Below are 23,557 nucleotides of genomic sequence, written 5' to 3'. Positions count from 1 at the left end.
CCTATTTATTTTAAAGTCGATTAAATATTCTTTGAAAAAGTTCACGTACGTTGACAACAAGTGGAAAGTGTATATTTCTCAGAAAAAGAAAGATTAATTGAAAAATCTTCTTTCTAAAAATGCAATATTTTATTGCAAAAATGCAATTAAAAAATTGGGACAATTTAAATTTTAATTTATTCAAATTTAATTCAATTTGCTTTTCTAATTCAGTTTATTATAGCTCTATAAAGCTAGCAGGACCAAATCACAGAATCAAATCGGACCAATCAAAATTTTTAGTACTCATTTTGTACTAAATTGTACCATTAATGATAATTTTGTACCGTGTGCCATTTCGAAAAAAATCGTGGCGAAGTTTAATATTAAACTAGCAGAACCAATTCAAAATAAAAGAAAAAAAAGAAAAATAATATCAGAAATCAATAGGATTGAATTTGTACTATTTTGCGCATTACCAAAAACAATTCTATATTATGTATTATTTCCAAGAAAACATTGGCGCTACTAATTTAATATTTAAGCTGGCAGGACCATAAAAGACAACACAAGAGCAAAAATTCAAGAATTTTGCGAAAAAAACTCGAGATTTTTTTTTAGAAACAATAAGTGTCTCATGTTTTTATCTATAGCAATATGTTAACAAATTTAAAAAAAAATAAAATAACGATGTTTCGAAGGTGTCCGGTTTGACGTGGAATGCCTCATAGATTGTAAGTATATATAATAAAGTCGTTTTAAGGAGAAAAAAAACATGTAAAATATTAACTTACTCTAATATTAAACGATTAGTCGTACAAAAGAATTTTGCATATCCAGTTAGTGTATCTTTAATAAAATTATTAGATTTATATATAATAATTTATATATAGTACAAAATGCAATTTATTTAAATTTAAGAAGTTTATTTAAATCATTGTTAGCAAAAAATATTTGCAGAAACTTATACATAATATAAATTTATAATCAACTGACAAGGAAGTACAAAGTAGAAACAAAACATATAATAGGAAATACACTGTCGCATTAATGTCTATATAAATGGATATAAAACATTTCGTATTAGCTAGTGCTTCCTTGGCGAATTAGCTTCGGAAATTGGAAAGTGAAAAGATTTCTGTCATCACTAAACGATTATACGTATGTACCGTGATCTACCTGATCTTGATTGCAATTTGTAATGTGACTTAGCAGTGTATGATTAGCATAATATACTTTTCCACTATTAGACACAAAAAACAAAATCATCAGAAATTTCACTGAATATTGAATTTTTATTATTTTTTATTCTCTACACACAACTCAGTAATATAATATATCTATCTTATTAGATCTAAACAAAATCATTAGAAATTTCACTGTAAAATTTAGTGAAATTTATAGTATATGTGTACAATACAATATACCAAATTCAGATATAATATATATAAAACATAATGTAATATATCTTAATACATCAATTTAGCGATAAAATATTATTTTGCGACAATTTATTTATGAAAGAATTCGAAAAAATTAAAAATGTATATTTCTATTTGCTGTGTTAAATTATTACCTAAAGGAATCTTGTTCTCTTGAATTTCACGAAAAGCAATCATGTTTGATAACGCAAGTTTACTATTCTTATATAAAATAGATGTTGCAAGCAAAGCGAAGTAAAAATTTATACGCGAATGTGCTACTTATTCACTCTGTAAAATTAATGTAACTTAAAAAGTTTCATAAAATAATCTTTTATAACGTTTTCATTGAAGAAGGAATTTGTTTAAAATTGGATGGTAAATTTGATCATTAAAACATACACTTGTGTGAAAGAAAAGATTGACTGCTGCAGCAATTTAGACAGTAAAGTATGACATAGCATTTTTAATTGGCTGAAGCAGCCAATTTTTGGTTGCGTTAGCCTATCCGCAATGTCAATATATGATTAGAAATTAGGTATGCTAACGCAATCAAAAATTGGCTGTTGCGACTAATTAAAAATGCTATGTCATATTCAGCCAATCTTTTCAGTGTAGAAATGGAATAATGTGCGCAATAATCAATCGCTAAATCAAGACATCATATGTAATTTTGTATATTGCATTGCCATCATGATCCTTATATTTTCCGAGAACGCGAATCGCCACCGTGCACGACCTTCAAATGCGATACCGTCGCGCCGGAGAAAGGGTAGGAGAAAGAATTAAGCAAGTGTGCTATTAAGGCCAAGAGAGAAATCGCGAGTATCGCAGAGGATCGCGTATAAAGAAAAAAAAGGAAAGACGCTAACGATTGAGTGTATCAGGATTCCAAGACAGGGAGAACTGATCGTTCGATCTCCAAGGTCGTTCGCACGAAGCGATTATATCATCACTATTAAGTAGCGAATTGTTGTTCAATCTACATTATGTTTCTGAAGCGACTGTCATCAGAAGTCAAAGCCATTAAACGATCTTCAATGATAAATTTAACGATTTACAACGTAATCGCGCCGAAATTCTTATAAACTAGTCAAATTAGCATAATCCATACTAACTCAACAATTTGTTGCGCTTGAATTTGATTTGTTGCGAATTATTATTTTACTTAAATCAATATAATAGAAGCAACGATGATTTATACACTGAAAGAAAAAATTGGCTGAATATGGCACAACATTTTATTAATTGGTTGCGTTAGCCTATCGAAAATTCTATACTGATATTGTAGATAGGCTAACGCAACCAAAAATTGATTGCTACAGCCAATTAAATTAAAAATGCTGTGCCATATTTTACCATTTAATTTGCTGCAGCAGCCAATCTTTTCTTTCAGTGCATTATTATTATTAAATATTATTAAATAATTTACAATATAAAACAATATTCCTAAAGCAATTAATTTAAATGTCAAATTGCAACTTCGAAATTTCATTTGCATAGCATTTTGGAAATATATAATATCGTTACCACGATGCATAATTTATCGAATTTTGTATATTAAATTTCTCATAAAACATTTTTAAAAATCAAGTATTAAATATTTTGTACAACTCCAAGTTTCAAATACGCATATTATAAAAGCAAATTGTTAGCCGAGAAAGAGCACATTAATTTGCAATGTTCCATTCTTGAGAATACAAAGAATAATTAGTTCTAACAGCGTATTTTGTAATTCTAAAAGGGCAGATAATGCCGCAAATAAAAATTTATATCGAAGCAAAAAAAGTAAAACGAAATATTATCTGTGCTTGAAGCACAGCAAATTTCAAATGCAGAGAAATTATTTTTATTCACCAATAATAATAAGTTAATTAATTTTGATATACCAATTACTTCGTTAGACTTCAATTACTCGGTTTATTAATTTCGAGAATAAGAAAGTACATTAACATTGTACTAAAAAATCTAAAAATGCACTTGTGCCATTTGTCATGTAATTAAGCAATCGCATAATGGTGCAATGTTCATTGATTCATTATAACATTTTAACGGCGGGTATAAATTGCATATATAGTATGAGTCATTGGATGTTGTAACAACGTATTGAATTTCACGCCCTCAATATATACCCGTCTTCAGGACAAAATTATATAGCGTGAATGATACTTAAAGAGTAAAGAATTTTTGATTTATTGAGAGTAAAAAAATATATGCGATACTTTCTCATAAAAAAGGAACGTTCAATCTGTTAGTCGGTATACATGAATTTTAATTTCTTTGACTAAATTAATCTTTTCAAGAAAGCCTTTTAAAAAAAAAATTCTATTCGAAATTACAATTTTAGTAATAATAGCAATGCATTGAATGTTTGTTACTATGTATTAAACTTCAAGACAATTATTTACGTAGAGCCCAACGTTACATTCTTTACATTCAAATCTAGATTTTTTGTTCGCTATTTTTTTCGCTCCTGTAATACGAACAATACATTTTCTTTGCCCTGAATGATTTACTTTAGATGATTTGCAGCTTTTTTAATATAAAAAGGAAAGTGTCTAGCTGTCAGATGTAAGGAAAATTACATAATCAAGATCTATTAATCGCAGATTTATGCTTAGAATGATTTTAACGACGTTTTCTGATAATACTTTTTGAAATAAAAAAACAATTTAGAAGACCCAAAATGTAGGGACTAAAGTTAATGATTAAAATGATACTAGATTCATTAGAAAATATTAATCCATTCTGGAGAGTTTCGAGTTATTATATGTACGTCCGTCCTGAACAGATTAATGTATCATTTTATGATACACAATTTTAGATATTTTTCTCAAAAAGATTGGAACAAAAATAATTTTATATTTTATGTATAGGTATACTAAAAATGTATTAAATGTGTTATAAATATATTAAATGTATTAAATTTTAATAAATATTATTTGAATATAGTATTCATTTTACAAAATAAAAAAATACTAGTTAAATAAACTTAATGGTTCTTGTACCAAATAAATATATGTTTACAATTAGTAAATATTTAGCTAGTTATAAATAACTTAAACAAATATTTATTAAAGTTTAGTACATTTTTTTATTGTAGCTTTGTTGTGCTGTATAAAATATAACAAATACTAATTTCATTACATCAAAAAATTCTAAGTATCCAAATAAAGATAAAAAAAATAACATAATAAATAGATTTTAAAAAAAGATAGCTTGGAAAAAATGCCACTTAAAGTCACATACATGTGTAAAATCAATTCAGGATATAATCTCATATACATATAATTAAATTTCAATTCTTCTATAATTATAATACCAGTATCATAAAAATGCATGTGAAACAAGCAATGCTTTCTACACCAGAAGGGAAATCATGCGCGACCCGTGATCTTAAACTCATTTTCGTTCATTCACGATGTGTTCGTTATTCTGCGCGAAACGCGAACATGTCGCTAATATCTCATGTTGCACACGAACTTTTTGCATCAATTCAAGACCGATCTTTTAGTTGTCGTGTTTCAATCCTGTGTGACAAATTGCGAAATCGGTCGCGTCTAATTGGGAAATGCGGCGTGCTTCTGCATGGAAACTCGCAAAGTTACGCGCTCACAAACGCGCGCACGAAGCTGCCCATACTGCGATTTTACTTTTACCGCACTCTTTTACCTGCACTCTTTTACGCCAACCAAGCGGCGAATGCGGGTCAGCCAACGAAGACGAGAACATGTTCGACAAAATCGGTCCGTTTTTACGAGATAGGCTTAACTAAAATGTTAATGCCAATGTTTCTTTTTTTAGAGGTTGCTTCGAATCTCTTGCATCATTCCGCGATATCTCGCTGCCGCTTGTTCGACAAGTGACACGATAATCTTCATAATAAAAATACAAGAGATTGATGCGTTCCTGTTCCGTCAATTGAAGACTTGAATATAATAAAGACTTGAATATAAATAGCATAATATTCATCGTTGCGTACCAATGCGCGATTAGATAGCGATTAGAAAAAAAGTACAAAGATATAACGTTATTTCTTTTCGGTAAGTATGTATAAAAAGCAAATAGGGAGTTTTTGCAATACCGTTTATCCAGATATAGATGTATATATAATTTAACATCTAATTAAGAAGAGGAACGTGACTTCATCGTTCACCGTATCTGGATCCACGTGCAAAAACTCCCTAATATTCGCATTTCGTGTACTTAGTTTTTGTGATACATAGTATATACGTAATACCTAAAATTAAGTTTACCTAAAATTACTATTTACGTAATATTTACTAATTTCTTTGGAATTAAAAAAAAATGTAAGAGTGAAAAGTGAATTTACACCGTCTTCGATAAGTAGGTCGCAGACAAGTACAAAAACCAGTATGATGCAAGATAAAAAATAAAACACCAAAAATAATATGCTCAATATGCAACTTAATTGCAAAAGTAAATATATTTTTAAATTTTATTTTGACGCGTCTGCAGTTAATTAATCATGAATTACACATTAATAAAAATCAACAGAACTATAAATGAACTTAAGATGCAAGAATAATGTTTCAAAATGCACTACAAAACGATCGGTTAAACATAAAATAATTTTATGAACTTCGTAGCATTCCAGATTCACACGCCTTCCTTTCTACGAATTTCTCCTTACACGTGCATGAGGAAATTGAAAGGGCGTGTTGCACAAGGAATCTCATTATTATGGAGAAGAATTAAACGGGTAATTTTATTGACAAGTGCCGATTATGATCGTCCGGTGTGACATCAATTGCGACATCCTTGGAACGACCAGTCAGTAAACAAGTTGCGAACGGTGATGTCAGAAAATCAGAGAGGAAGAGATACGGTCTGTATCGGGTTCTGATGATTGTCCAGTTTGTGTATCGACGATCAGATTGGCCAAGATCGCCGTTTACCGATCCCAGAAAATCCCGCTGCCACAGGTTGTTTGAGCAAATCAAGCATGTGCGAGCGAGCGAGCAAGTGAACGAACGGACGAATGAGGCGGATAAATATCTGCTTTCTCTGCATACTCGCCTCCGGTATTTGAACGAGTGTTGCAATTTCGTTGTTGTCGTCGGCGTCGTGTCGTCATTCATACATCAGTTGAAAAGAGCGCGATGCCAATTACGCTTTAACTCTTTATAATAAGGAGATAGAAAAAAAGAAAGAGAAAAAAGCGAGAGAGAGAGAGAGAGAGAGAAATTGTTTAATACAAAAACCACATTATAAACACAAAATCAGGGAATGGAAAGAAAGTTACTTTTTAAAAGTAACAAGTTACAGTTACTCGTTACCGAGTAGAAAAAGTAACAAGTTACCGTTACTAGTTACCAATTTTGAAAAGTAACTCGTTACAGTTACCGTTATTTGAGAAAGTAACTTTTCGTTATTTTTTCGTTACTTTTTTCGACGATCACCAATCATAGCGGTGTGCCTAAGGGCTTTCTTATAGTCTCAAGCGCTATGAGTGATTTGTGTCTAATTAAACTGTGTCCAATTGTGTGCAAAGTAACGATAAAAGTAACTGTAAAATTTGTTACCGTTACCAAAAAAATGTAAGTACGTTATAAAAAAAAAAGTAATGCTAACGATAAAAGTAACTGTAAAATTTGTTACCGTTACCAAAAAAATGTAAGTACGTTATAAAAAAGAAAGTAATGCAGTTACCAGTAAAGTTACCAAAAAAGTAACTTGTAACTGTAACTTCGTTATAAGTAACGAGTTACTTCCATTCCCTGACAAAAATGTATTTTTTACTTATTATTTATATTTTCTTCTTTATACTTATAACTACAGCGTGTTATATCATATATGTAACAATTTCATATTAACTCTGGTGAAAATTTTTCTTAGAATTCTTCATATAATTTTTCAAAATTTCTATAAATTTCTGTAAATTTTTATACATTTAAAAATTTTTCAGAATTTCTATATGATTTTATAACCTTCAAAAAGTTTTTCATATTTTTTATTTACGAATTGGAACACTTCAAAAATACTGAGAAAGTCTACATCTTTTCTACAATTCTTTACGTATGTAAATTCTGAAATATTTTAAGATTTTTAAGATTTCTTATTCCATAATATATATATATATAAATATATTTCCAAAGAAAACTAATAAAATCTGAAAAGATTTGGTATATTTTTTCAGAAATCTTCATAAACTTTAAATTAAAAGAATTTTTTTAACTATTATTATTTTTTTAAAAATTATGAGATATAACAATCTTTTTCATCAGAGAAGGCATTGAACTTTTTATGTAAAACAGTTTACGATATTTGCTTTGGTCATCAGTCCAATGTTCATCAATGCGATGACTTTTCAATTACAATTATATAGTTAATACAATTCAACCCAAATACATATTTTTCCATAAATATATACTGACAGAAAAATATTTGGTATTTATGATTATAATTACATAATAAAATAATTGTTGTTAGAAGCTCCATTTTTACATTATTACTGCTATAGTCATAAATAAACGACTGTGCTCAGTTTCTTAGTGAAACTAAAACCGGGTGAACAGCATGAAACATGATTAGGATTGTTAGAGCATTAAAAAAGGATTAAAAAGTTGCGTAGACACAATTCTGTAAAATGAGTCCTCTGTGCAAGAACTGTTCAAAATTTGCTATTATGGACATGTAGAAATGATCTTATTCAATTTCTCTGTGTTCTTCCCTGCGGTGACGACGATAATGGATTGTACCAAAGACATTAAAGTAATCTCTGATATATATTTGGTACAGTTTATTAAGTTAAATCCCAGCTAAATCCTTGATTGATGTCGCACGGTTGGATGTTGTATATACATGTGATGATCAACAGTCATATAGTAACTTGAAATATGTCCAATATCTTAACGAAGACATCCTTGTATCAGAAAGAGTAATTAACAACATTTTTGTAGTTTTAAAGAGGAAGTTGGAGAGAAATAGGGAATTTTTGCAATATCGTTTATCCAAATACGGTGAACGTTAAGGTTACATCATCTTCTTCTTAACAACTAATTAAAAAAAAGATAGCATGACTTTAGAGTTTACCGTATCTGGATCCACGTTGCAAAAACTTCCTAATAAGGTCTGTACGTTCGCTAAATTTCAGTTTGGCAACTAAAATCCTTTGTTTCGTAATCTATGAGTGTCGATTAATATATGACTCATGAATCATGACTGTTCATTTGAAGCATAATCTAGATATAATGTAAATAACTCTGTTAAAAAATATATAGTTAACACCAAAAATAATTACAAATTATAAATAATAGTAATTATAGCACTACCATTTTTTCTTTCAGTACATATATAAAGTGAAGTATTCCTAAAGTAGTTTCTTACTAGAATATTTAACAATATTTCTGATAACATAATTCTAAACTGGAGATGAATTTTCATCTCTAAGTAATAGACGACTTATTTCGAATATCCAATGCTCCATTTTATATAAACATTAATGATCATACAAAGTTTTCCCTTTATTAAAACTCCGCAATCAAATTCGCGATTACAATCCGGTTATTTTGCGTCATCTAATTAATTTAATTTCACGACGTCATAAACACATCTAACGCTATTGCCGCAACTGGAAAGGTCCTCGGTAGATTTCACATTTAGTAGGTTTACCTCCGTAAGTAAATGAAAATGTCAAAAAGTCACGGTTTATGTATATACAGTTCGCTTATCTCGCCGCGCGATTTACGAGAATCGCGAAGGAACGACGACACGTACTGCATATTTAACGAAGAAATACCTTTTTTAATGTTGTATTATCTCAAATAACAAAACGCCTCTACGGATATGTCTTTTATATGAATATTTAACAATTGCATGTCACATTTGCTGCAATTGCATCGTGTCTTCGAAACGAAACACAATTGATAAGGCAATAAGATTATTGGCAACAGTCTGATGCATTGTACTTGTTTGGAAATTTTACTTATTTTCAATACTGTTTAATTTATTAAATCAGATTTAAAATTTTTTTATAAAAAGTCGTCAAAATTCAAAAAAGGTAGTTTTTTAAGGATTTGAAAACAAAAATAATATATAATTATATTAAAAATATGTTCTTTTTGCTGATATTATTTAATTAATCAATAATTTTCTTTGCTCTAAAGTTGAAAAATAGTTTTTCCAATAATTATAAACGCAACGTGATTACTAGTCAATTATGCAGCATCTATTAATAAGCACTTATAAAAGTGTTTATTAAGAACAGGAAAAGGCTCATATACGTAAAAAAAATTTGATTCACTAATAGTGAAGTATAAAAGTAAGTATCGGTAATTTAAGACTCCTTTGTATCGAAAAAAAATGACATTGAATCAGTTTACTTTTATCATACTTATCCGTGGGAATAATTCGAAGGAAGAAAGATATATGCGAATATCAGCTATAATAGTTCGTGCAATGTACACTGAAAAAAAATGATGTTGTATCAACAGCATTATTTTAATTAAAAGTAATCTTGTTGATTCAACAACAGCATTAATAAAACAAATAAGTTTTGTTAGAACAAGAGCATGACGTATTTGTTTCATTAATAATGTTATTAAATTAACAAAATTATTTTCAAATAATGCTGTTAATATATCTTTTTTTCAGTGTAATAATCCTTGTAATTCAGATGAATTACGTTTTAAGTACACAAGAACGAAGGAAACGGAAATTGAAAGGAAGAAGGAATTGCAACAGATAATGTATTTTCCTGTTTTTCTACATGTATTTAAACGATGACGTAGAGACACAGAAAAATGGATGTCGATTAAGAAATTCTGTTATTATATTCTGTTACTAGATACATATGTCACGGTCTCATAAACATATAATCCTCATGATTAAGACAATCAGGGGCGCATAATAGATTCGCAATCACATCGTATGTTGTGTAATTGCGTTATTACCGCTATTTGCACAGGAGTTTATTAACATTTATGTATTTGCATGTCTTGAAAATTTGAAATATATAAATATCGATAAATTATCATCATTACCCATTTTACTTTATAAAAAAAAGTCTATATGGTGTAATTTATAAAAAGACTTATAATTTATAAAGAGAGTCGATTTTACAAGAAGAATTTAATGTAATCAGAAACTTTACAGCAGACACAGCATAAGTAATGTTTGCAATGCAACAGGCGCACAATTCGCGCCATGACAAGGTATTCGATAAATATAATATAAAAACGGTTTATTTATGAATATATACTTTTAATATCTCTATTATAATAAGATTTTAATCTGCTATACATATTTATCATAATTAGCATTATTTATTAAAATATTTCCATTTGCTTTTGAAAATTTATTTGAAAATTCACTTTATTTGAAAATATAATTACACTGAGAAAAAAGTTGTTAACTTGACTAAATGCGTTTAGTTTGTAATGATTATTTAGTTCAAATGTTTATGTACTTAGATTAACAAATCTTGTAATTTAAACCATGTTATTGTTTGAATTAACAAATATTTGCTTGACAGCCCGTAACCGCTACATTTAGTTGAATCAATTAATATTTTTTTTAAACAGTAACTTTTTTCTCAGTGTATTATAATTGTATAGTACACTGTTAATTAATGATTATATTAAATGTTTAATTTTTAATTAGTAGTTCCGTAAACAATAATGGTTTTACAGTCATTTCTATGAAAAAAATATAAACTATATGTAACAATTCCGATAAAATAGATGTAAAACGTATTAGAATAAAATTAAATTATATTTGAAAATATTGCAACCCCGTAGTGAATTACGATTCTGGACCGTTTCTTTACTTAAAAGGCTTAAAAGGCTTGTGGAATTTAGTGTTTGATTTCTAAGTTTTATTGAAACGTAACGGAGTTACAAAGTAATTCAAAATATCTTATTTTTTTAATTAATCAATAATCTCGTCGTTATGGTTTACGTTCACATCTAGTTTCATATCATACATTGTTTTATACCGCATATAGCTTACATATTTTCTACAATACCCATACAACAAATTGTAACTGATTCCTGTTATTGGCGAGTCAAGAATTATCTCACAGAATAGTTACAATTCTATTATAATTTTACATATTAAATATAACATAATGTCAAACAAAAATATCTAAAAAGATTTTATTGTGCGATAAAAAAATCTTTTTAGGTGGTTTTATCACACATGTTTTTATATTATTTTTTTAATACCTTCTTTAGGTACTTTTTTAAAAATTGTAAACAATAAGGAGCATCCAGCTACAACGCTTGATGTGTTTAGCTTAAAGTATATATTTCAAAATAAAATTAGGTAAACGTTTCGGTCTAACATGTGACCATCTTCAGAGTACATTAAATTTACATATTATAATTCAAATTAAAACATCCAAGTGATCAAGATAAAAACGTAATAACTATACATATTAAAAAAAAATTTTTTTCCAAAAGTTATAGTATGTAACGCCACAAATTTCGTAATCGTATGTATTGTCGCAGAAAGAGATGTATTGCGCATGTACAAAATCTTTATCGTAAAATATTATGTATAAAATTAGTGTCCGTCGAATACGTGATTGCCAGATGCTAATGTAGATTATTGGAAGAACCAAAAAAAAAATAAACAAAAAAAACAAAAACCATTAATAATCAAATATTATGTCAATTAATTCACAATGCAATTACGTTTCGTCAAATGTGAATTTTAATATGCTCACCACGTATTCGCTGATATATGTTCCTCCAAGAAGTCCACAATTCTTTGTTCAATACTGCGTTATATAAACTGATTTGAAATTTTATATATTTGAAATTTTATGTTATTTAATATATTCTGTCGACCAAATCGTTATGACTACTTACATGAATAGAGGTGATATTTATATTTTATATTTTCAGAAAGAGAAAGGGAAATATTGTAGGAAGGGATGAAAGCTCATTACTGAGAAGAGGGGATATTCCCAATAATCGAAGAATACATTTCTGGAAAGCGTTCCGTATCATTTTGTTTATTCAGACTATTTTTCTGTTTTTTTATATGGATCATTTCTGAGACCAATCGTTTGTAATATGATGGTTCAAAGTCAATTATGTTCGTATTATTCCAATCAATTTCGTGATTGAAATTTAACATATGCTGGGATATGACAGACAAATTATTTGTTGGTTTTTTGTAGTCATTTTTATGTTCTTTTAGTCTGGTATTGAGTTTTCGTTTGGTTTGTCCAACATATGTGCAATCACAATCACGACAACTTATTTTATATATTACGTTAGACCGGTCTTCTTTTTTAATAGTGTCTTTACCTGTTTTTATAAATGAACGTAAATTGTTTAACGGTTTATGAGCAATGTTGAAATTAAATTTTTTAGTAACTGTTATGAACTTTTCAGATGTTTTCTTAAAATATGGAATAGTAAAGTATTTTATATTACTGGTAGTTGAATCCAAATTTGGGTTTATTTTCCTTTCATTAATATTATCAAAATTCTTATTGTGAGCTAAAGTTTTAATTCTATTATTGATTGTTGCAAACAAAAAATCCAATGGATATCCATTTTCCAAAAATGTATTAATTAAGTATGTTATATTTTTTTCATGGAATTGTGGATGAGAAAGAAACAATACCCTGTCGATACTTTTTTAAATACTTCTATATCATATATGTTTATATTATAATTTATATTATTTACCATAATTATTTTAGCCTTATATCGCTAATATAACGATTATGATACATTTTCTTAATTTGTTACCATGCAATTATTTACAGAATATTTTGATAACTTTATTTTTCTCTACAGTTTTAATAATGCACACATGCGCAATATTGATTAAAATATTAAATAAAATGTCTTCTTAAAGAATGTTACTTATCAGTTCTTAGCATTATTAATTCATTATTATAAAGTGGCACATATATTACATTATTACAGAATCGGTTATACTTGGATTTATTTCTTACACATGTACATTATGATAATAATCACTGGAGAAAAACGTGCATTAATAAGCAACATTTTTCCGCGTATATAAATTAATAATTACGTTGTATACATTTATGACTACAAATATATGACGCAATACGTGTTATAATTCCTTTATCCGAGATAAAACTATTTAATTACATCAAAACAACATTTAATTTCTTAGATTTACCTTCTACGAACCATGTAGAGTATCTCATGCTTCATGCATGCTATACTTTATCAGTAAGTTCGCTAATTTAGTATTATACTGACAACATTGCAACTTTAGCATGAAACGTCAATTTGCGTGCAGTATTTTTTAAATACTTATAGAAGTTTATTTTTTTGCACCTTGCTGTGATATGCCACATCTCATCTATTTCACCGAAGATTAATATTAATACACGAAAAAACAATTTAATTTATATCTGTATATTTAAGAACTGTTAATCATACGCACACAATATTAAAGAATGCGATCAAATGGAAAACAATAAAGATACAAAGAATATTTTGTACCGTGTTTCTTTAAATTGACGTAAACCAAATTAATGTAGCATTTCATTTAAATGAATGACAAGGTTAATAGATTTCTTCAGAACTATAATAATAAAAATCTTAGTCTCTAGTTTTTCTACTATACCTCATTTTTACAAATTGTTAAATCCTCGTATTTCTCTTTACGTATTTATGTATACATATATAACAAGATACATATTTTTTACATAATATTATTATTACGTCAAGTAAATTAATTAATTCACTTTATTAATGTAATTCGGTTATTTTATATTCGACAATAAGCACACTGTTACTTTGGTATATGACATTTATTAATAAATACATAGACATCAAATACGAATTTAGAGAAAAATAAAATGTTACATATTATGTAGCCACAAAGAAATGGGTTAGAAATTAGAAGTATTATGTAAATTATTGTATGAAATTCAGTATAAATAAATTTAATTGAAACCATATTTAAATTAATTTAATTTAATTTAATTTAATCGTTTAAATTATTCATCTTTTTCATCAAAGAAATATAGGGATGTACATCAATTGAAATCAAACAAATGCACCTTTCGTATGCAACCAGGAAAGCTTATGGCAAATGCTTCTACGGAATCTTTCACTCATATCGTTCTTAAGTCACAAAATGTTAAAACACTTTACAATCGATTCCTGAGAAGGATCTGCTTCATTGCGCATAATATTTTCAAAATAAAATATAACATGACACATTTTAAATAAATTTTGAATCAAAATATTGGATCGAAATAAAAGTTTGTAGCAATACTTTATTTATATCATATCTACATATAGCTAAAAAAATTTAACAATTATATTATTTGTCAGAATAAAATTTTAGCTTTAAGAATCTACTTTTTTTTAATTAAGGTACGAATTTTTAACCAAACTACAACTGAGCAATTAAAGTCAAAAATAATTCTTTCATTTAATCTGCGATAATAGTAAAAAACAATCTTATAGGAAAAATTTAAACTACCATGTTAGAGAGTTAAAAATTTTCACAAATTTTCTTTACACGACGACAGACCTACAAAGTGAGAAAGAAATTTCCCATCTTATCCAACTTATAGTTTTTCTATACGTAAAAATTACCAAATTCATAGAAACTCAAAAAACATATCAAAAAAAACATAGAAATTTTAAGCATTCCTTTTTTTAAATTTAAATTTCGTTTATTTTTAACAAAATTACAACTATTTGAAATTTTTGAAATTTGTAAAGATATGAACTTTTGTTTCGACCTCCCCCTCACACATACACACACCCACACACACACACACACATATTACTTTCTACTTATGTATCTCTCTAATAACAAAATCATTTTAAATAATTAATTAATGTCTTAAATCACATAGAACTTCCTATAGAAGATAATGTACTTGCTATTTGATGAGGCGTGATTAAAAATGTATAAATTCTTACCACAATGAATTTCATTAACAATAATTGTACAATTAATATTGTTAAAATATTTACCCTTGATTGCCGCATGAAACAAATTTTATTCGCACTTTCAGAAAAATATATCAATATATATTAAACTGCCATACTAATTATAATATATGTATATTACTATTTCGGTTTTACTTTTAGTCAAATCTAATTAAATGAAATCCTGTATTAGATCAAAAAGTGGACGTTAGTGTTTAAATACATATTTCTTGTGTAAATGTAGATATATACATTCAGATTTTGCACACCGCGCGCCGAAATCTTTTTGGGCGAAATTTTCTCTAAAATAAATATATTATATTATTATATATAAACAACTAATTTATCACATAATTAATTCTTGATGTTATTTAAATTGAAATTATTTTAACCAAAGTTGCTGAATCAGAGTTTTAATTCACTCCCGTTATGACTAAAATAAATTTTCGCACATATCGCAGAATTTAAAACGAAAAATTCTCAATGATCTCCATTAAATTATCAGAAAATTGATTTACGAGATAATTAATTACTATTTTTTATTCGGTGAGTTCCTGAACATTTTTACATTCCCGCATTACTTCTTTAACAACGTATATAAATTAATTAAACAAATTATATATTAAAAAAAACAAATTAAATGTAACATGAATTTAAAAACTAAACAATATCGCCACATTTATAGCTTTTTTATTTGTTTACATCATAACACAAATGTGTAATTAATTTACTTTTTGCACAATGAGTAATTAATTTCTTTTGTTACATTTTTCTAGCGTGAAAATAATCGTTCGAAGAAGGACAGATAGCGTAAAGTGTAATTATTTTTACTTATTTGTCAATCAACAATAATGCACTTGAGAGAGAGAGAGAGAGAGAGAAAGAGAGAAAGAGAGAGACAGAGAGAGAAATCATTTCCAAAACGTGAATATTTATCAATTTGAACATGCTAGAGCAATAATCATTAATTTATGCGCAATAAATCATCAATTCGTGTGAAATTGTTTGTAATAAACCTTCTTTTTGTTTTGTTTGCACTGCTAAAACATGATTAAATCAATAAACAACTAATATAAGGAACAAAAGAAAGAAATCTGCAAAATCCGGAGATATCAACATTGTACCGAAAATATGAATTTATTGTATGATATTATGTTTTTTATACACCATTCTAAAAATTTTATAGCAAAATCAGATGTACTTTTTGCATAACTTACGTAATTATTAACAATAAATTATGATGAGATAACAAAAAAGAGGAAAGTTGTTTTTCTCTCTCGTAAAATAAAGTAAAAAAATTCAATTTGCCTAAAATTTATTAATACGTATTAAAATTATTACAAAATTATGCATATATTTATAAAACATCTGTTATTTTACAATTATCTATTTATTTTTCTAAATGTTTTCCGAGGGGGTAACCATTAGCTGAAATATTGTCCCACAAATTACATAATTTCATATGATTTCATCTGATTGTAAATAATTTTTTTCACTACATATAAAGTCATTTGGTAAAATATACGATTTTATTTAATATTATACAATGATTTCTAGTGGTTGCATATGTAATTATCGGATTATACATAGAAATTTCATATGAATTTTACGTATAATGATTTCGAGGATTCTGTCCCACGATTACATTAAGTGATTATCTCCTCGATGTTTTCGAATTGTCTTTTTTAAACGCTTATTCTATTAGAATAATGAATTATAAATACTTAAAAGTTTTTATTTACTGTACCAAACGAATATCATGCTAGTTCATTATGTTTTATATTCATATTTTTTATAATTTTGTTGTATTCATGTAAGCTAATTATTATACTACATTTATGCTAAATTCAAGTTGTAATTTTTTATATAGTTAAAAACTTTAAAATATCTTCTAAAATTAATAACAAGAAACTTTAGTGAATCTCAAGGATACATTCCTTTAGCATCACGAAAATGTATTCCTGTTACATATTAAAATCCAAAACTCGCGATTTGATTTTTTTTTTTGCAAAATTAATACATAAACAAACAAACGTTACGTAAACAAACGTAAACAAACAGCGATGATAATATTGATAAATCATTCGGTCAATGATTTAGAGCCATTTGATTCCGATTAAGTCGGTAACATTAAATTGCAGAAACTATGCCAACAGCAATCGTTTGACTTTAATCGTGTATTATACTTACAAATTATAATTTCCATTGCTGCATCACATAGTAGGCGGATTATCTTCTTACGATATCAATTTTCAACATATCGAGCTCCGCATTGCAGCAGGTTCTTGACTACTGAATTCCTCGCAAGATTCTTTATGACCGTGTCTGACACACATTTAGTTGTTCGCAGACAAGCAAATTATCATACAGTACATCGACCGTACTGGACGTGGTCGTCCTTGCCCGATATTGAAAAGTACTGAAGATATTTTAGATTTTTCTTATGTTATGTAATTTATTTCCAATAAAAATAAAATTTCTATTTTTAAATCTTTTTTTTTATAGAAGTATATTATTATTAAGTTTTATATAGAGATATATTATGATTATATTATTATATATTATATACATTATATATATTACATTTATTATATATTATTATTAAATCTCATAAAGAGATATATTGCAACTCAGAAAACTTAAAATAACTTTCAAACTTTTAATTGATTTATATTTAAAAAAATAATCAAAAAAAGTATTTCCCAAAAATTTATGTAATAAAGACTAGAAATTTTGCAAAGTTATATACCTTTTGTAAAATATTATAACTAAATTAATTTACGATTTACAATTGCAATAATTAATTACAATTTCCAATTATATTAAATTTTCAATAATGATAACATAAAATTTTATAAGCGTTAATATAGTTTTTTGACACCAGAAAAGTACGTTAATAAACAAAATAGTATTTATCATCAATGATAAATAAAATCATATCAATAATATATGTATATGAGGCAACTTATAATATTTAATTTGCATTTTTTTTTAAATTATAACGTTTTAACTTTTATTTTTATTTACAATGTTCTGACTTGCATTATTACTTGAATATTTTTAACAACTTTAACTCGATTTTATTTTTCAAATTAGAATAATTTAATTAAACATTTTTTCAAAACGAATTACTCATATATTTAGTTCTTATAATAATTTTCTGTAGAATTTTTAAATTTACAGTTTTCAAAGTTTTCACTTTCTTTTGAAAAAAAAATATATTATACTTAAACGGTTTAGCATATATGATATTTATGATAATCGATTAATATGATAATTATATGCTGTATTATATTGTATTATAAAATGTACGATATAATTTCTTAAATGTTAACACACACACTTAAGAATGTCCACATATGCTAGTAATAGTTTCTTTGTTCATCGAAACATTATATGTTGAAATCGCTACTTGTCTAATTTGCACTAACTTCCTGATCATTCGCCCGATTCAAGATTGCATCAAGTGCTTAATTGCGTACAATAGAAATGAGAAACAAGTAAAGAACATTCTGCAATTACGTAGCTAAGAACAAAGCAAGTGATGAAGGATGCCATATTTGGTATAATATTTGAAAAGTTGATATATGTATAATGTAAAAATATATTTTATAATATCAATGAGTTGAAAGTGCTATATTCTATCAAACCAAAAAGTTCAAGAAATATTTAATGATTTGGCAGTATTTACCATATAGATCATGGATACACGCAGAAAAATTACTAATGTTTATTAAACATTTTATAACTTTCTTTTTAACTTATTGCATTTTTATCTGGGGAAGATGAATTTACTATGATACGATAAACACTGCTGTTTAATTCGTATGAACGTAAAAAGCAGTAAACAAGTTTTTCTTTACGTACAACATCAATATCTTTTACAACTAAATGATTGCAATAGTCAACAAAACATGAGTTCAACCTATTACGTTAGACTTATATTTTCTTGGCATTTAACGTCAAACAAGCAAAATCTAAATTTTAATAAAGCAAGAATCTAGAAGATATGCAAGAAGCACTTTAAAAAATTACAGAAGTTACATATATAGAACATTTCTTAGAAATTCGTCTTCATAAAATCTTTTAGACATTTATGACATCTGAAAAAAATCTATACATTAGAAACTGGCAGTTATTTATGGAAAATTCTTATTTGTAAAAATACATTTTATTGTCTACATTGCACCAAAAACTACAATTATATATAATTTATTGCCTATATTGCGTCGAAAAATATTAATAATTTTAGTATTATATTCAATTAAAATTTTTACGTGAAAGTAAGATTAGTTCGATAGATCTAGTCCGACTCAGATGTTAGCGAATTATGTCGACTGCTAGCACGACTGACGACATTATGTCAATTATACATTGTTAAAATTATATAACTTCTTCTTATAACATCAAAGGGCAGAAGTAAACATGCTTTAGTTACACATCACTATACAAATTTTTAACAAATCAAATTTTTAAAAGAAGCAGATGAATAAACGAATTTTAAACCGAAGTCCACTAATAGTGAATCTTGTATCCTTACACATAATAATGCTATTAACAGCAAAAAAGAAATCCTCTTGATTTCGGTTTTAAAATGCACCTACGCGATGAATGTCCATTTTTTTAGTCTTTGCATGTCTTAACTTTTAAGAGGGACAAAATAGTGAAAAGTTTGTTAATAAAATTAAATCTGGCATTCAATACCAACTGCTTCAGCATACCAAATATAATTTATAACGCTTGAAAATAGTGATAGAGGAAAAGAGAGTTTCCAAAGTATCTCAAAATTATTAAATGTTAACTGAACTTTCATTTGATATTTAACTATAAAGTCCATAAGTACAGACAATTATAAAGAACACAATACGCAATCTGTACACATCATTTATTTTCAATTCATGATAAATCTTTTTTAGTTGATAAATCTCTTTCCATGTAATGATCTCTTTTCGTTCCCTCGAAATACACTTAATTGCATTTTACAGGAAACTGTAGATACTATTTTATGCATTATGAAGATTACACTTACCGAAGATTTGCTTGTTAATGCAAAATCATTTTTATTAATGACAAATTAAACAAAAAGTAAACTTATACGTCTAAATAAAAACGCAAAAAATACGATTCTTGCGAAATCTGAATGGAAAAACGCACTCTCGAGGAAAAAGGCTCGTCAACAACTTCTATCAAAGTTTCCTCCACTTTATACATACTATACAGGTCTGGGTTTAGATATAAAAAGTTAGAGTGAATGAGAATATTAATTTCTGCATGTATCGATATGCATTCTTAAGATATGATCTTTGGTTTCGGTCTTTTCCATTATGCATCAATATTAATTATTATACATTATTTAGATTATTGCTTTATATTAATATTGTAATTATTGCTTTATATTAATTCTTCATTTTTATATCCTATTCGTTAGATTCCTGTTCTTTAACAATTACTGGATTTCTTGTTAATATCAGGTGATATATAATTATTTATTGCTATGAAATTATTTATAATAATACTGTTCAAAGTATACTAGACAATTAGCAGAAAGAAGACGAACAGCATTGTTTTTTACATTTCCTTTGAGGTCAATGTCTGTTTACAGAGAATATAGAAAACATTATATCTTAATATCATTATTTAAACAATTTCACGAATATTTTTTTGACAATATCTTTAATAATCTTCTCTCTTTCTCTCTCTCTCTCTCTCTCTCTCTCTCTCTCTCTATTACAATATCTTATCAATCAAATTAATTCTATTACAATTAATTTTATTTTAAATTGGACAACATTGCAATATTTATTTTTATATTTCTAAAATATAATTTTCAAAAAAAAAGAACCAATTTTTCTTCAATGATTCGTTGAAAACTATTCGTATTTCGAAATTTTGATTAATAAAAAAGGTAACTTGGAGTTTGATTAATAAAAAATAATATTACATTTTTCTCTCTCCCCCCCTCCCCTTCTCCCTCTCCCTCCCTCCCTCTCTCTCTCTCTCTCTCTCTCTCTCTCTCTCTCTCTCTCTCTCTCTCTCTACTTTACTTTGATATGAAAGGGTTCCATTAGGCACGCAATGCGAAATGCGTAGTAACTTTTCACTGCTTTATCAACGAGAATATTTTACTTTAAATTAGTCGATTAGCGATGTGTGCTATCGAAACCCTCCCATTGATATTGGTACACTCTTTATTACTTTACTGATGAAGATGGACCTACGTCATCCCCATCCCACCCATTATCGTTCTTTGTCATTTACGGGCAACTTGGGGTCATCTGGCGCAACCTCCTCTATATTAAGACGCCTTACCTGGACATAACGGACTCTATGCGAAATCCAATGTTGACTCCATCGTTGTACAGTACAGTCATTAGAGCTTTTTAGATGCCATTATATCGGCAAAATCCACAGAAAACCCAACTTACCGACCGTCTGAAAAAAATATTGAACTAACAATGCTACTCGTCATATCAGCAGCACATCAGCGCGTCTATTACTCATCGATTACAATACAACTAAAGCAGGATTCAAGTACATTCAATATGGATCATACTTACGGTCTAATCAAGAAAGACTACCCCAGTTTCGCAGGATGTGTCTCCGACATATTGCACACCTCAGATCTAACCGCTACGTGTAGCATGAATTTCATGCATATACACGCTCACGGTATGTACTTGGAAGGAAGTAGTACCGAGATATTCTTAAGCTGTTGAGACCATTGGTGGATGATAAAGGCGACTACGACTATCCGATCTTCACAACCAGGGTATCATCTCACGCTTTAACGATTGTGAAACACGTGTGCTTGGACAGAGCCATATGGAAGAACGATCTGATCTCGCCATACGATTTGAACGATGAAATTTTTCATCACGGTATACGCCACGTGGGTATACAAAAAATGATGCGCAACACTTAGCAACGCCGTTTCACAATACCAATGACGATATTTGCGAAGATCATGAGGTAATATAAATGTGTTCCCGTACACGACACAGAGGTCTTCGTAAACACGCTGACGGTTTTCATCATCAATGAAATTTAAATATATTCAAGTAGAATGATCGATAATAAAATCTTTTATTACGCATGGTTGACATTCAAATCATTTTGAATAATTTCAGTGCCATCTATGATTTGGTTTCCACTCGCAAATTTCTGGGCTGCGTTCGGAAACATCACCCGAGTGCCCCCATGTATCGCTTCATCTTTGTTGTTCACCTAACGTTAAACTAGAATGAGATAATACACGGGGACACCCGGGTGATGTTTCCGAATGCAGCCTTGGGGGGATGTGCGACAAATATGCAACACATTAAAGAAAATTCGACGAATAAGCGCAATAAGAGGGTCAGTCGAGCGTCAATGGGTGCATCCAGAAGCACGACCGCTCACTGAGTACTCATTGAGCTCTTGTATCTGATTGGCATATTTCATTAGATCTAAAAATATAGACCAAACAGATACAAGAGCTCATTGAGCGCTCAGGCTAATTCTACAATGTGCTTTTTGTTTCCTGTTTCTTGCTGTTTGTTTCTTGCCTTCTTGATCAAAAAGGCAAGAGACAAACAGCAAGAAACAGGAAACAAAAAGTTACATTGTAGAATTAGCCTCAGTGAGCGGTCATACTTCTGGATGCACCCAATGGAACCACCGATTTAGCCGATCGTGCAGCTAAGATCGCACGTATTTATCGCGCGTCCATATCATTGATCCTGGATAGCACCAAAAGCAGGACACACGCATATATATACATTTAACTATGATTGATTAATGCCAATTTGCAATATGGAAAGAGTACTGTTAAAGTATCTAAAAATCTAAATACACAGATCTGAAAATAACTTTATTAATTCATCAAAATAATTCTGTAGGAAATTCAAGCATGACAAATAATGTTGCAAAAAATTTTTATATTCTAGCAATCAGTTTGAGCGTCCTACATAGTTATTTTAATAGGCCAGCAAAATTCTTTTCAGATTTGTATCAATTTTAATTTATTGATTTCTAAATACTTAATTTTTAAATACTTTTAGCAAAACCATTCTTTCTTTAAAGAGAAAATAAAATTTATTAGATGCATCCCCCCCTCACATTGTTGCGCGTAACGTTTTTTTATTTCATTGAAAGCCATAAAAGTGTGATCATCCATATATAAAGATAATATGTACGAAGGAAAATATGCAAGGTCATATGAAAGAGACAATTACCAAAAATATGTGTATGAAAGAAGTTGCGATATTC

At 28.2% G+C, this 23,557-nt stretch overlaps 1 protein-coding gene across 1 annotated transcript in view; it reads right to left on the bottom strand.

The window, feature by feature from the left end:
* sit (stuck in traffic) overlaps positions 1-23,557 on the bottom strand; it is a 74,806-nt gene that overhangs the window by 19,922 nt on the left and 31,327 nt on the right. The gene's annotated exons all lie outside the window — the stretch shown is intronic.

This window comes from Trachymyrmex cornetzi, unplaced genomic scaffold (genome assembly GCF_001594075.2).
Source record: "Trachymyrmex cornetzi isolate Tcor2-1 unplaced genomic scaffold, Tcor1.1 scaffold156, whole genome shotgun sequence".
Lineage (NCBI taxonomy): Eukaryota > Metazoa > Arthropoda > Insecta > Hymenoptera > Formicidae > Trachymyrmex > Trachymyrmex cornetzi.
The sequence above is the reverse complement of the archived record's forward strand: the minus strand, read 5'-3'. Positions and strand labels throughout refer to the sequence as shown.